This window comes from Myiozetetes cayanensis, unplaced genomic scaffold, assembly GCF_022539395.1.
Source record: "Myiozetetes cayanensis isolate MyiCay16 unplaced genomic scaffold, myiCay2020 scf5-8, whole genome shotgun sequence".
Classification (NCBI taxonomy): Eukaryota; Metazoa; Chordata; class Aves; order Passeriformes; family Tyrannidae; genus Myiozetetes; species Myiozetetes cayanensis.
The window spans coordinates 38,128,655-38,145,049 of NW_026087742.1; the positions used below are offsets into that span (position 1 = coordinate 38,128,655).

A 16,395-nucleotide genomic window follows, 5' to 3' on the forward strand; every position below is an offset into this window, starting at 1 on the left:
GAAAAGAAAATCTTGTGGTATCTGATGATGAAGTCAGTTCTTACCTTGATATTAAGTCTAACATGTGATATTGAGATGTAAGCTTTTTTTTTTATTTTATAAAGAAAAAATAAGTTACTAATCCAACACCATTTTCATTCATATTTGTTGTTCACATATGCATTAAATTCACTTAAGTTACTTGTTGCAGCTGTTATTGCATCTGAAATCAGTGTATCAGTGAATGACATAAAACAGTTGGCATCTGAGGCTGTCACACTGGTGTTCAACACAATCAGTGGGGACGATCAGTCACTGCATGTAACATAGAAAGCCAAGATTTTAGGATGTGCGCAAATTCCTTCGCACCAGAGACAAATTATTGCAGTGGTTATTTTCATGCTAATTACTCCTAGATAAACCACCCGGACTTTTACTGGTCTGGAGATAGAAAGCTGGTTTAGCTTTCCATTCACGTTTTTTTTTTTTTAATTTGTTTACTGCTGGTGGCTGTTGAAACATCAGCTATCAGAAGAAGCATTCAAATAGGTTGCTTTTAACTCATCTTCAGTAACACAAATATCAGCTCTTGTATACAAAAGTGCGATTTTGGGAGATCTAAGACACACTGAAACTGGAGCCTGCAATACTTAAATAAACAAAGTGTCAGGATGTCTGGTTCAGGATATAAGTTAATAAAAGAACAAGGAAAGAAGTGGTACCATTTCTGACAGTTACAGCCTCAGCATCCTCATTAATGGAGCAGAGGCTGACTTTTTTTTAAACCACATTCATAATCATCTCTGAACTATACTCTGGAACTGAAACTGTTTTTGCTTCCTCAGTCGTTGACATTATCTTTCTGGATGTTTTGGTGCCTCACAGACTTTGTACTGTCCATTGGGTATAGACTTTATGGTTCTTGTGGAAGGCATATCAAAACACATAAAACAAAATGAAAGTGTCAGAACATCAGAAAGATATTACCAGATACTGTAATTAATCTGAAAATGTAGAGTGGGAACTAAAGTCTAGATTTTTTTTTCATACAGAAGTCTAATTTAGTTTAAATTTATTTATTTATTTATATTTTTGAATCTTCAGAAAGCATAACTTATGCAAAATTTATAAATAGTAGGGAAACATCTTAGCAGATATTAAACAGATTTGTGTTTAGCTTCCTGGGCACATAAAAACCTTAGCCTTTCTTGAAGAGGTAATAGGATACAAGGAGAAAATCACAGCTAATGATTACCTAAAAAAGCTTGAAAAAGTAACATACTACCGGTGGAATTACAGGAATGTCATACCTAGAGGAAGAAGATAAAAATTTGTAAACTAAAACGGGCAATGTCTACAAGTATGTCTTAAGTAGAGTAGAATATTTATCAGGAAATACATTGTGGTCACACAATATCAAAAGTCTTGATCTGAAAGTTCCAAATGCATCAGGAAGTTTTGCACTTTTGGTTTGTCCATCACTGAAATAAATAAGATTTGTGTACCTGAATCATCTCTCTACGAAGTCCAGATTATTTTAAACAGATCATTATCTAGTTCACTTTACAGTGACTCATACAATATGTCTTCCAAAAACAAGTCACAAAGACAGTTTCATGATATAATGAATCATAGGGGACTCGTTTAGAATATGTCATTCCACTGTAAAATAGAAATTAAAATAAAATTGAATCAATTATCATAGATTTTCTCTACAAATTCAATCATCTTTTTCCTTTTTGGTAAGTGCCAACTTATTACTTCTTCACTACTCACTTTCATTATTCCTTTCTTTGAATTCCATCCAAACATAAACTCAACTGCATTAATTGTTATAACACTAATTAATGTTATTCAACCATTCTGCATACTTTTTAGTTTAAACTGACCTTTAAATATGTTACTGCTTTTGAATAATTTATACTACTCCAATTTGGAAGAGTAGAATCCTAAGGAAAATTATTTTGTTGAAAGGGTTTGTTCCCTACACAAACATACAAATAAACAAATACCTCAGAAAAATCACAATTTATTTTCTATCAGATTTAAAGACTTTCTGGATGAAACTAAGGTGTATTTCATCTTATTCTGGTAAATGTGGATAACACCTTTTGTTTATCTTCATAGAGTTCAGATGAGATTCCTCTTTTTGCATATTTTAAATAACTTTGCAACAATAGTTGCAAAAATGTTTTTCTTTCATCTTGTTCAATACTTACACCAAGGAAAATTGTTTCCCTAAAATATTCTCTTTTTTCAATACTGAAACCATCCTTCAGAATCGCCAGTTAATATTGAATATATCTTTTCACTTCCATGTCTTTCCAGATTTACCTTGGAGAAGCACATCTAAAACTAGTGGAATAGGAATTTAGTATTAATTTTGTAGCATTCTAAAATCTTAAATAGTTGTCTAAACACATTATTATCACTGCATATTTGATCAGTAACAATGGTTGCTCCCTGTTTAATCTAACTACACATCTATTATTCTATGGACATCTTGTATAATTGATTACATAAACTCATTATATAATGATTCATAATATCGATTGTCTAAACCATGCAGTAGTTTTCTGAGAGAGCAGTCTAAGTTTCATAAAGAGGAAGACCTTTTTCTCTGCCTCACTGAGGCTTGAAATGTTCAAGACTAGTTTATGCAGATTTAAAGGTCTTTGTGCATTTATTTTTTCTCTTTCCTTCAAACAGAAATACCATCAACGGTATTCCACAAGCTTTCAAGCTGTTACCTGAAGCAGTAAGAGGTCAAATTGAATTTACATGTACTAAATTTTATTTGTCACATACCTAAAGCTTTATTTATTGAGAAGTTAGAGGGTTTGTTAGTGAGGAAAAATGCACTGCTTTTGTTAAGAAAATATACACTGGGACACATAAAGTAAAGTTTGCCATATGCAGTCTTGGACAACCTGCTGGCAGGTCAAAAGGCTGTTGGAGTGTCAGAGCTCATGATATAACTGGAAGGAACTGAGACTCTTGTGCTGGCAGCAATCTTGCAGCTTCTACCACCCCATCATTCCATGACATTAACCTTTGCCACTGAGTGCTGAGTTCTTACTTATAAAACTGTTTGAGTTTTTTCCTTTGGACCTTTGGCTAGGCTGTAGTCTGGCTACTGGTATACACTGTGCATGATGATGGAGGGTGCTAAAATCCAGGCTTCACCAGTTACCTTATTCTGTTTGCTCAGCTGCTATTTTTTGCCTACCTTCCTTCCTTCCTCCCTCCTTCTTATACTTCAGGCAATATTTTCCAGCTCAAGGTTGTACATTTTCGGTGACTGATAATTGACCATCGAAGCATTGTCTACAACCCTGAGGCTTTTATTCTGAGCTTATTGTCCTTACTTTCAAGTCCTCTGAAAGTTAAACTCCCTTAAATACCACATTGTAACAAGAGACTCAGGTACAAAGTTCCTGTTACTTGACTGCCACAGGAAATTCTCATAACAAGTTCATAACAAACCAAATAGGCTCTATCCCTGATGTCTTGAAAAATTAAGGGAAGGAAAAATAGTGTAATGCCTGAAGCTTTTACTTACAATAGCAGTATGGTATTTACTAAACCATAAGAAAACAAAATCTGAACATGGTAGAAGTTTGAGTACTACATGAAAACAATGGGTGACACAGTACCTGCAAATAGTATGCAACAAAACCAATGTCTTCCTTAACAGGTCAAGTTCCATCTTCCCATGTTAGTATGTAGATTTTGATTAAACACTGTGGCAATTTCATTCTCTCCTTAGCATAAAGCTCAGTTTTGGTAAAATTGTTTTCTTTCCTATTTCTCTAGATGTCTGTATCTCAAAGGAGAGGGGCTTTGAAGTTTTTAAGTCCTTAAACTTTTGATTGAGATGAAACTGTAGGAATTATATTTTTTTGTTCAAAATTAGAATTTCTTGTTGTAGCACTTACACAAAATATCTTAACTCTTTGCAATGAGCATTCCACAAAGATTAATGCCAAAGGGATAAGGTATCCAAAAGTCTAACTCAGACAGTAAAGCTTTTAATCGGTAATTACTGCCCTTTTTTATTTCCATTATAAGCTTTTTAAGCCTGTTGACTTTTAAGTCTTCTCTGGCTTTACTGCTTGGTTTGAAACTTAGGCTGAATCTGTCTCCTTACTTCCTAAGACTTATTCCTAGGGGTTATTATACAAATTATTCCTACATTGACCTTTACAAAAGGGATGTGATAATTGCATGTTTTTGTACAGTAAATCTTCATCTTCACCAGTGTTATCTGCAGCAATGAGGAAACAGCTCTTTACTGTGGTAAAGTGTCCATCATATGTAGGAGTTACCAATTTGACTTGGTGAGTCACTCACCTGAAAAAGTTCACATCCTTTCTCCATTAAAAGGAGGGTGGAGGGTTGAAGCTTGGGTTACTATGCTTGTAGCAGAGCCATTGAACTACAGGGTCCTCTGGTGCTGCTTCTAAAAGAAGTGCTATTCCCATTCTCTAGAAAATTCTTGGAAATCTTCTTCAGGATTTATATTCCCTGTAAAATGTTCCAAGTAAGGTAAAAATTGTCTTTTTCACCCTGTAGAATTTTGTATTTCAATTTGTTGGGGTATCCAGAACAGGATTGAAGAATGTCATACAATAACAAAGATGACAAGATGAACCCTAAAACTGATGCCTACATCAATAGCTAAAATGTTATGTAGAGATGGTTATGATACCTGCTGAGGTATTAGGAATTTAATTGGAATTTGCCTAGGTGTAGTCAACCAGAGACTCAAAATGCACAGTTTATTATTCAAGAAAAGTAAGGGGAGTGTAAAATAACCTGTTTTTCTTTGGTCCCGTAGTAGCTATGCATTAAAAGAATCGTTGTAAATTAATAACAAAATTCAGCTGATATGAAGAGCCTATGAGTAAAGAGACCAGAATCAAACATGAAGAATAGATTAGCTACTATGCTTGAGATCCAATGCTGCCTATTCACCACTTCTACTTTTTTAATAGGGACGTGCCCACAGATTTTGAACTCTCACTGCAGTTCATGCAATTCCAATTGAGGCAGGATGTAAACATTTTTTTTTTCTATGAAGCCAATTTTTAGCAGAACATTGATTAAGCACTCATCTATGGAAAAGCCTGAATTAAGAAAAAATGGCATGCCAGAAGTCTTCCAGTGAAATAAAACAAATCATTGCAGCTTGATAAGAAGAAAACTCTGACCTACATGTGTAAGAAGATAGGGTTTATTCAAATTTCTCTCAGGAAACATCAAAAAAACCATTAAAAGAAACAGATTGATGGGGCTTTTTCAATGCAGCATGGAATCTTTTAAGTTCACAGAACTTTGCAGGTTGTTTTTTTTTTTTGTTTTTTTTTTTTTAGATTCAATTTGTAGAAAGCTTTTATCATATAGCCAATTTTACAATCAACAAATCCATATTACATAGTTGCATTTCTTTGCATACTGAACATGAAGAAAGATGCTTATAATTCTACATAGCATACTACATAATAAAAATTATGTCAAATGCTTCCTGAAGTCAACAAAGATTTTCATGCAACAGACACTGAGATGTTTTCAGCTGGTCAGTATCACAGATTTTCCATTTCTACAGAAGTTGAGTTTTATATCTGATTTAAGAAGAATTTTGCCCCATAAGCTAGATGTTTATTCACAGAAGCAGGTTGCCAAATTTAAAAGTGTTCCCAGTAAAAATACTCTTGCTCTAACTTTCCTGTCCCCTAGAAATAAGGAAAGGAAGTAATGTACTGTTTTAAAACTTTTAATTATAGATTTCTTTTGCCCTTGAAAAGGCTGGCAGGCACTTTATTAGGAGTTATGGTGTCACTGTAAATCAGACAGTAAGGAGTCATATGTGAAGTATGGGTTTCAGAATAATTTCCAGAAGACAACATGCTATGTGACTTGAAAATAATGTGTTCACTCTTCACTGTCTTTCACCTTTTGTATCCATTTTCACCCTTGCATAGAAAAGTTAATTGTTTTAGTAGCACTCTATATCCTCTGTACAGAAGAGAAATAGCAAACCACAAAATTTTGACCACTTGATTTTATTTTAGTAAGCCTCAATTTATTTTATTTTTATTTTTTATACTGAACAAAGGAATCTGAAGTGGATTTAAAGGAAAATAGTTTGCAGTTATTTCTCCTTGATGAACAGAAGACTTATCGAGAATACAAAAACTGCCTTATTGTCCTCTGTATTTTTTTGTATCCAGCAAAGCTCAAAATTGAGAATTTCCTAAAGAAGTTGAGTCACTAGTGTTCTTGATTGTATAGCACTAATACAGTACCAAGAACAGAAATTTAATTTTTACCTTACCTTGTGATTTTATTCTTGTGTATGAAGATTAAAACCCTTATTTTTAGTATGATAAGTGTAACAGTGGAGTATACTCCAACTTACAGCTTATTATAAATGTATGTAATGGAAAAGCAGTTTGCATAGGGACTAAAAGTAGAAGACATTTCTTAGAATGAAAGTTGACAAAAATCAATAGTGTACGCCACCATTCCTTTCAAAACAAGATTTATACTGATTTATATCTTCATCATAAGCTATATTTACATCGCAAAAGTATTTGGAGTACTAACATCCTTTGGTGTTTCTAAACTTTGTAGCCACAGGACATTGCAGGCATGTCAAATAACTTAGCTCCAGCTTGCACACAGTCTCAGAGAGGTTTAGTCTCATGCCAAGGATATAATGCACATTAATCTGCTCTTTCTGTGTCTTCTGCTTTCATTCAAGCTTTATCACAGCCTGATTCTCATAGCAACTGTCCTTTGACCTATTCAGAGTATTTTGTGACATTAGGTGAGTGCTAAAGAGAAAAGGAGGTGAGTGCTAGAGAGAATAGGTTTATTTTATTATTTTATGGGAGAAAACAGAGAAATGGCATGGTAAACACACTGAAAAGATCAAAGAAATTTTCTATGCAGAGCAACAACAAAAACATTCTAATACAAACGTGGGAGACTTACAAATAATTTATTAATAAGTGATTGTGCTAAAGTAGCAAAGCAGAAACAGAAATCAGCTGAAACCTCATGTTTGTGTTTTAATAAACTCAAGAAGAAGAGCACATCAGGAGCACAGCTGAATCCATCACTTTAGAAAAAGAGATAAAAGGAAAGCAGTAACTGTGGTAAAAAAATAAAATCCAAAGCAGAATCACAGTAGAAAATATTATTTCAGGTCTGAAGATTGACAGACCATTATGATGAAGCCCCCTCTGAGATTTATTTAGTCAGAGATGCATAGACACTGCAACACAAAAGTCAGTGTGATTCCCAAATCTCTTGGTCAAAGAGGATTTTTGGTGAACTACCTGATAAGTGGAAAAAACAAACAAACAAAACCCATCCAACCAATCAAAAAATGAAATAAAAAAGCCACAACAAACTAAAACCACAGAAAAAGATCTGGGAATCAATGAGGATGCTGAAATATAAGGATTCTGTATAAAATGCCCAGGCTGAAAGCTCGAGTATTTTTCATTATCTGTGTTTCATCTCATGGTAAAAGACATGACATAAAAATACAGAGAAAATTACTAGAATGATTCAGTAGACTTTACTTCTGTCTAGACTTGGTGCTGAGTCTCAGAACCATGACTCCAAAGTCAGAGACTGTAGAGTTGTGCTAATTACTCATTGATCCAAGCATTTTATTGTTATGATGTTGTCTGACCATCTGCGTATAGAGACCAAGATATCTCATCAATTACCTTTTTTAATAATCCTGTAACTCCTGGTTGTACTTCAAGAGGACTAGTAATGGCAAAGAATTTATTGAAACCCTGTTCTAAAATATAGATCTTTATCATTCAGTAGTTCCTTATGTGTTATTTTTCTGTTTATAAATCTAGCTAAGTCAGTATGTATAAATAATGGCTTTCTATTTTAATCAAAACTTAAATATTTCATCTAAAAATTTCAATAGTAATGATTTTATTTTTTCTTTCGAGGTGCTGATAAAACCACAAGAGGCTTAGGAACAGATAGACAAATGGCAGAATCTGTTATTTCACAAACATTTGGAAATCATATTCAAAAATACACTGTTAAAAGCATTGGAACAGTCATTAAATCTAAAGCTTGTCAAATTTGGTATCTGGTCTGTGATGATGGCTAATAATAGATGTATAGGTGAAAGTGTGAGGAAAACACTAGTCAAAATAAAAATATTTTACTACCATGGTTTTCAATACACTCCCATAAATTTGCAGATCATGAACTTTATAAGTGGTGTATTTTCATGTCTCATAGCCCTCAGTGGATCAGTTTCATAGTAATTTCCCTGAGTTTCAAGTTGTTTCAGAAGCCTTTGGTACTTCTTGAAATACAAAGTAAGTTGTGCCATAGAGCTCCACTGTCAGTTTAATCTGATGCTACCTAATGTTTATATTTGAAGTGGCAGTGACAAATCTTTCCCCATTCATACTCTCCGTGTCACTTATAGTTTTGTAAATCTCTGTTGTATCTCCTTGTCCATCTCCTCCCTGTGTCAATTTAGCAGACTGAATAATATCTTTCTCTTTAGTGGTTCCTTGCATGGGGAATGGTTCCTTACCGTCTAAAAATAAATAATTCCTATCAGTTTTCTCTGTGCATTTTCTGCCTAAAACTACTATATCCTTTTCTTAATAGGGGAATCAGGTATCTATGTATCATTCAAGATGAGGGCATAGGGATTGAATAGTGGGGTATGTTGTCTTCTCTTTAAAAACAAACAAACAAACAAACAAACAAACCAAAACCCACTGTTCTTTTTCAATAATTCCTAACATTTTCAGTCTTGCTTTGCTACTGATAATTGAGTTGAAGTTTTCACACAGTTGCTTAATACAATTGAAAATCTCTTTCCTGAGTTCTAATTGCTCACTTAGAGCCAGGAATGTGTATGGAAAGTCTGGATTACTTTTTCCCTAAGGACATTGCTTTAGATATATATGCATTGAATTGTTCTGTGTAGATATTCTGTGTTGTTAGCAGACTTTATCACCTCACTGTCTCCTTTTTCTGAAGTGTATATGAATATCACGGGCACCAGTACAGATGTCTGTGGAATCTTTCTCCATTAGTGATCACACTCCATTGGGAATATAGACCATTACCTTCTACTTTTGTTTCTGGTGTTTTTGTTTTGTTTGGTTTGGTTTTGTTTGTTTGTTTGTTTTGGTTTTTTGTTTGTTTGTTTTTTGGTTTTTTTTGAGAGGCATTCCTCCAGGTAATGGTCTTTTTTTTTATTATTATTCCACAGTATTTTTTTATTCTTGAAGAACGCCTGGTGAGGAATCTTGTCAAATGTCTTTTGGAAATCTGAGTAAACTATATCCTTTTTGTCTGTATGCTGACTCTCCCAAAGAAACAAATTATTCTGTCAAGTATGATATCTCTTTACAAAGACAGGAAAGACTGTTTTCTTGAATTTTACATTTATCCACTAATCCTTTCTTACACGTTTTTTTGTTTGTTTGTTTTTTTACCAGTAGCATAGTGACAGATATAATACATGAAACTTGCAGTAGTAATTAAAGAAGTAGTCAAAGCAGTCAGTGGTATCTAAGAAGCAAGTCAGCTACCTGCCAAAAACCAATATTTAAAGTGTTTCTACAAGAGAAGATTAAATATCTAGCTTTCTGTATAGACATCTACTATTCATGCCGAAATTTAGGAGACTTCTTTTGAAGCTGAATCTCACCCTTCAAGCTGTTGAATTACAAATTTTTTTGGCTAGTGTTATTGCTGGGGTACTTTTGTAATTTTTAAAAGGTTGTGAAGATCATGCAAGGTAAGGTCCCTGGTGGCTGGAGAAAGGCCATTACTGCACCCATCTCCAAAACAGGCAGAAGGTACAATCCATGGAGCTGCTCAGCCCCAGTTTGGTCCCAGGGGAAATCAAGAAACTAGTCCTCTTCATAACCCTTGTTGTACACATAGAGGTGAATAAGGTAAATGGGAACAGTCCTCATGGATTTAACCAGAGGGCTGGGCTAAAGACTTACTGAAGTCTCTTCCAGTCCTAACTAGTACACAATCCTATGATTCTGTGATTAAAACCCTTTACTGTACATAATGTACTTACTCAAGGATCGTTACCATGCTAATGAAATACACTTCAGAGATTTTTCCTACTGGAGCACAATCACTGGAATATGATATATCATAGCCTTACGGTGTATAAAGCATTCTATGAATTATATAGTATAACATAATTCCTGCCCCGGAGAGCTGAAAAACAGCTAGAGAGAGAAGAAAAGCAGGAAACATTAAAGAAGTTGGAGGAAAATGCAAAGTATTTTTTATTAGTATTTGATCTGATTGCATATAATACAACAAATTGTAGCTATCACTGCAAAGACAAATCTTCAGAAAGGACCTGAGTGGCAAGGAAATCATGGATTTGAAGAGAAAAGCATTGTCTACAATCCAATTCACATCCAAATAATGAGTTAAGTAGTCAGTAGAAGTATATTTCTTTTGATCTACAAGGAATATCCCTAGGTACGTGTTAGATAGTAAATATATTTTAACATAATTTGAAAAAAAATCCACAGTTTTTGAATAAGGCTAATAAATCTTTGTAAAATATAAGTGGAAAGCCGCAGTCTTAGTTAAGTATAAGAAGTATAAGAAGTTTGATCATGTTTGCAGCTTATGTATCACGTTGTTACAGTCAAGTAAAATAACAGACTACATATCTATTCATTTAATGAATCCAATACAATTTTGTCTAATTACTAATTTAATTCCCAGACTTGGCATGCAGCTGTAAATCCAGATGACTGAGGCTTTGTACTTTACAAAATTGGACACAAGCAAATTCCAGTATGCGGGCTGGTTATAAAAAATTTCTTAAAGAAATCAGTGTTGTAAATTTGTTCCAGAATAATGCTGATGTTTGCTTATCATGTTGAGCACAAATAATGGTAAATTTTTTGCAGAAAAGTTGGTCAGAGTACTAAGGCTATCTAAAGTACAAGTATCTTAAGTACTAAGGTACTAAAGTACAAGTATCTTACATATTTGCTGAAACAAAATATTTGTGCCATACTTATAAATGGCATTCCATTGAAAAATGCTGATTTATGGCCATATCTCAGCAGTGTGTTCAAATTAAATATAGTTTGTAAAAGGCAGGGTTTTCTATTCTCCCCTACTTACGTCTGAAAGACAATGTAAGTAGTTTACTTCAAACTAAATGAATTTGTGGGACAGGCAGAGAACAACCACTTTAGCTAGTATTCACAAGGTGTTAACAAAAATACTTAAGAAATTGTCATTCTGGATGAAACAGGTAAATCAAAGGTTGACAAAGTTCTGTGGTTCCTTCTCCCATCCTGTGTCAGAACACAGTATGTATAGATTGTCTTAGTCTCATGTCTGTCTAAACTCTGTTTATTTTAATGATAGGAATTTTACAGCCCCCATCACTCAGCACTCACCTCTACTTTCAGACTGAAAAGCCCTCTTAAAAAAACCTCTAATGCTGAAAATAGAGATGCTTATTTCTCATGCTGTCTTCCAAAGACAGACAGAACAAGAAACCTTCATAGGTCCATAAATGGCAAATATAATTCCATAAATGGTTACTTTTCAGCATGTCCATAAATGGTAAATTCTCAGCATGTCCTTCCTCAGTTGAACAAAAGCTGTCTGCCAAAGACACCATTTCCTTTCTCTTATTTTTGTAAAGCTCATAATTTTATTCTCTGTTCTCTCTTGGTCTATAATGTTCTCTATGTTTTGTAACATGCTGCTTAAAACTTGATATTCTGCTTCCTGAAGTCTGCTGTGAAAGTAAGCAGAACTAAGATATCATCTCCGATGTCTCTCAGTGCGCTTTATTGATCCTTTCCAAGATGGGAGACGGGCACTGCCTCTCCCATTCCAACATTCATTGATTTGTTCCACGATTGCACTTACAATGAAAATAAATTATTAATAAAATATTGAATTTTATAGGACTTAGGACATTTTAATTCTCCTTAAAAATGTTCAATAAGTACCACATCTTTTTAAGTATGTTCTTTTTCAATTTGCCTATAACCACTCAATTGTAATATGGTTCATCTCTATTACAATTTCCTATCAAAGTCATACAAATCAGTGTAAAAATGCTTATCAGAGTCTAAACCAGGATGTTACATTCTTGATTTTCTATGTCAGTTACTACCTCAGAGAGGGTGTTTAGGTCTGAAAATATGCTTTGATACAAATGTCTGGCAAGATGTTTATCCTATTATCACTTTGTTACTTGTTGAATGCTTACAGATTGTTCAGTAGTTTTCCTGGTATATTTATAGGATCCAGGATTAATATGTAGATGGTTCTGCTCACAGAGGTTTCCTTTGCAAGGAGATTACACTCATCTATGTTCTGTGGTCCTGTGGGAGTTCTTAAAGATAATTACTAATGGGTTGGAAATTGATTGACATGTTTCTTAAGTACTTTAGTGCAGTCTCTTGCAACTTGTGGCCTGTGGACTATTGGAGGTCTGTAAGACACCATCTACTATTTACTTCTTTATCTATGTGTTAGACAGAGTAGACTTCAAAACAGAAAAACATGGGAAAGAAGACAATTCATCCAGCAAAGTTTCTATTTATGGCAAAAAAAAAAAAAAGAAAAGAAAAGAAAAGAAAATGGAGAAGAAGGAAGATCTAAACAGCCCAAATTTATAATATGACTGTTATTTATCATTATGTGAATGCAGATACACACCATAGTGTCAATACTATGGAAAATGTGCTATGAATGTTTTTTCAGAAATAGTGGGGAGAGCAGGGAAGGAAATATCTTCCAACTGTACCTAGTAGTATTTTTGACAATAACCTACAGGAGTGAAAACCATAGTTGGGAAAGTTTACTGATATCAATAAACAGGTTGCTAGTGGCTAACTCCTGTGTCTGCTCAGCACACTTCATGTGATTAAACATAAGAAATTCAAAGAGTTATGAAATGAAGCAGTAGTTAGAATGGTACATTTCCAAAACTTTAGGATTACAGGGCAAAGAATCTACCACATAAAGCAACTTTAAAAATCTGTCTGTCATTTATTCACGTCCCAGCTCTCTTTATGGTGCATGGTGGGATCAGATAATTTTCTTTTCAGAGATAAATGCATATTTTCAGTTAGTTAGGCTGACAGAGGAAAAGTTGCAAGAGTTTAGGATTCTGAGGAGTGTGCCACCATTCTCCTATGTACCTCCTTTGCCAGAATTTAAATTTAAGCAGAGGAATAAAAAATAAATGCACACTACCACTCATCTGAGAGAGCGTAGAGGCAAAACCTAGAAAAGCAGTTTCAATTTTCTTTCCTTTGTTCTCATTATTAATATATTTGAATCAAAGGGGAATCAAGGCTTCTTTCTCTAAAAATGTCTTTGAGAATTCAGTTTCTCCATCAGATTTCTGCTAATACAAAATATATGATAGCTAATTTAGCTCAGTGGAATAATTTCATTACTTTTGCTCTTCTGCCCCTTTTCACAACTATTTGAGGCTCCAGAAAAAAAATCAAAACCACCTCTCTAAAGCATCTGTATGTTCTGTTACCTTTTAAAGGACAATGTATTATATAACACAAATATATGAAATGTTGTACAGCATATTGACCACTCTGAAGTGAGAAGTGATGCTGAGGACTCTAACAGATATAAAAAGGTATACCTAACTCCAAAATAACAAAACAACTCTAATTAACTTATGTCTACATTTCCCATGGTGTATTCTTACTTGAATAGTAATTTTCCAAATAAAGGCACCGATAGTTTTGTTTAAGTACATATCTAAAACATGTCTGGATGCTGTGACTTTTGATTCCATAGAAGAATTCCCAAGTCACTTGAAGATACTGTTTCAGTACATCTAACACACAGGCTAATTCTGCTTTAATATGCAGTTAAGCAATTATGGTGACTTGAACCAACTTAGTGTTAATTGACTTTCACATTGTGGCTTGGATGTTAGATGAAGATGAAAATCCTGTTTCAGGTTTCTCTTTAACCTGAGAAAGTTTGAACTTAAAACTTTACAAATGGTGAACAAATCATTGTGTCATGTACTACTTCTCACTCTGAAGCAAAGAAGACAATTTTCATTGAAGAAAAGAAGGAAAAATGATGCAGTGTGAACATGTATCTGTTTAGTCACTCAGTAAGGAACAGGATCTCTCAGTCTTAGGTATTTACTTCCTGAAGTATGTATGTATGTTGTGTTTAATAGGCCTCTTGATCACTTTGTTACCAGGACCATTCTGGCGGATCAAGGAATGCTCAAGCTTTCTGGGTAGAGAAGGTGTGTTTTTTGATTACAGCTGAGAGAAGACTGCATGCCTGCTTTATCTCTTCAATGAAGAGAAATTTTGTTTCAGACTGATATTATTTGTTGTACTGTGTTATCTTTATACTGGAAAAAAATAAAAGCAATATATTCCTTGTGTTATTTGTATTCAGGAGAACCTTTATCATGAATTGTATTCATGATATTGTATTAAAATCAGACAGAATTGATTTCACAGAATTGTTTCTGATTTCACAGAATATTCTGAGTTGGAAGGGATCCAACAAGTATCATAGAGTCCAACATGATAAGATAATGTGGAAAGACACTGAAATGTCAAGTGCACCAAGCAGGAACTGCAGTGCACTCATGCAGAGCATGAGCATTTTGTCAGAGTACTTGGCAAGGATAAGGCAACTACATTCCTTCTTGGAAATCAAGAAATCCCAAAAATTGAATACTACTTTTTTTTTTTTTTTTTCTCCTAGACCGTCAACCTCAAGTGCCTTCTAACAAGAGAAAACAAGGACTTAGCACAGGGACAACATTTTAGCTCACCTGTCTTTTAATACTTATTTCCTTCAAAGCACACAGATGAGATGCTACAGTTTCTGAGACTGAGTTGTCTTTTTTGTGTGTGTTTGTGCATCATCCTGCATATTAGGGAGCCAGTCAGTGTTTTGGACCCTACAGTACTAGTTCATTACAGATTCTTCCATATAGTTGTACATCTGTCTTTATTTGTTTCTCATCTGGAAAGAACAGTACAAGCATAATTTTGATGGACCGTATAGGAAAAAAACCGCAAACAGAAATGACTGACAACTTGTTGTAAAATGCATCATACTGGAGAATGAAGATGTGAAAAACCCAGACTTTACCAAAGAGAAGTAGTAATACATACCTTGAAAAAATTCACTTGCAAAATTGATTTTATAATAGTATTTTTTTCCATCAAATCCTCTGAAGGTTGGCACAGAAGAGGAGAAGGAAAAGAACAATAAAATCCTTGACCATGACCTACTGTTGGCTTTTCCAAGCATTATTTCCATAGCTTTGTGTTGATATCAGGGAAAACAAACACAATTACCATCATTTTCTGTGTTTTGATTTTGGAAGATTTAGAATTCTAAAGGTGGTTCTATGGCTGTCTCTTCAATGTGTAAATTTATCCGTTATGTCTTGGAAAGTCTAATGTTAATAAAGAATGATGAAGCAAAAATCATTGTGTTCAAAACATTTCGTCTTTTATTTCTTAGCATGTACAAGAGGTTGTTTCATTAACTGAAATTTTCATGTCTAACGTTCCCTGAGATCTAGAATATTTCATGTTAAAATTGGATTTCTTAGTGATGATCTCCTGTTGAGGGCAGTCTCTACATATGTAAGGCGATTAAAAGATTTTGTTTCTGCAAGATAGACTTTATTCCTCTATGTGTATCTGGTCCCATTGACTGGGACCTGAATGTTTCTTCATTTTAGTAGAAGACAAATAAGATGGTTCAAAATGCATAAGTTGCATATTATATTAACCACAGATGTGCAATGTTTAATTCCACAAGAAGAAAAATGGCAAGACTTTTTTTTTTCATTAAATTCTACTTATATTTCTGATCATTCTATATTCAAGATATAAACAGAAATAATCCAGGAAAATAAATTAGACAGACCTCTAAAGGCCTAAAAATTTTTTACACGATAATATTACAGCTTTTTATCTTTTGGAAACAAGTAATGATAAACTTTGTGTTACCTGTACATTTATTATATAATGATATACTCAAGCAGTCACACAAGTTCTCCTATTTAGCTTATCATACAACAGCTAGGCAAAAGATATTCAATGGCAACTGACAAACTTGAGAGATATCTAATTAAGCCACGGAATTCTTTGCTACATCACTTTACTCTTCCCAATGAATTAGTAGGTTACACAGATTATTTACATGTGAAAGTGTAATGTGTATTAGATGTGCAATATATTTGTGCTTCTGCATATACAGGCAGAGTTTGCCTGAGGTTAGAAAGAAACATCTTTTATTTTGAAATTATTTTACCAGAATTCCTTTTATGCAAATCATAGGGAAACTTCTGACAGTCTTTGAAATTTC

At 33.9% G+C, this 16,395-nt stretch overlaps 1 long non-coding RNA gene across 1 annotated transcript in view; it reads left to right on the forward strand.

Moving 5' to 3' along the window:
• Positions 1–14,871, forward strand: part of LOC126649623 (uncharacterized) — a 69,490-nt gene extending 54,619 nt beyond the window's left edge. The window contains exon 3 of the long non-coding RNA XR_007631093.1: positions 14,773–14,871. This is a non-coding gene — a long non-coding RNA (uncharacterized LOC126649623). The remainder of the gene's footprint in view (positions 1–14,772) is intronic.
• The last annotated feature ends 1,524 nt before the right edge of the window (positions 14,872–16,395 follow it).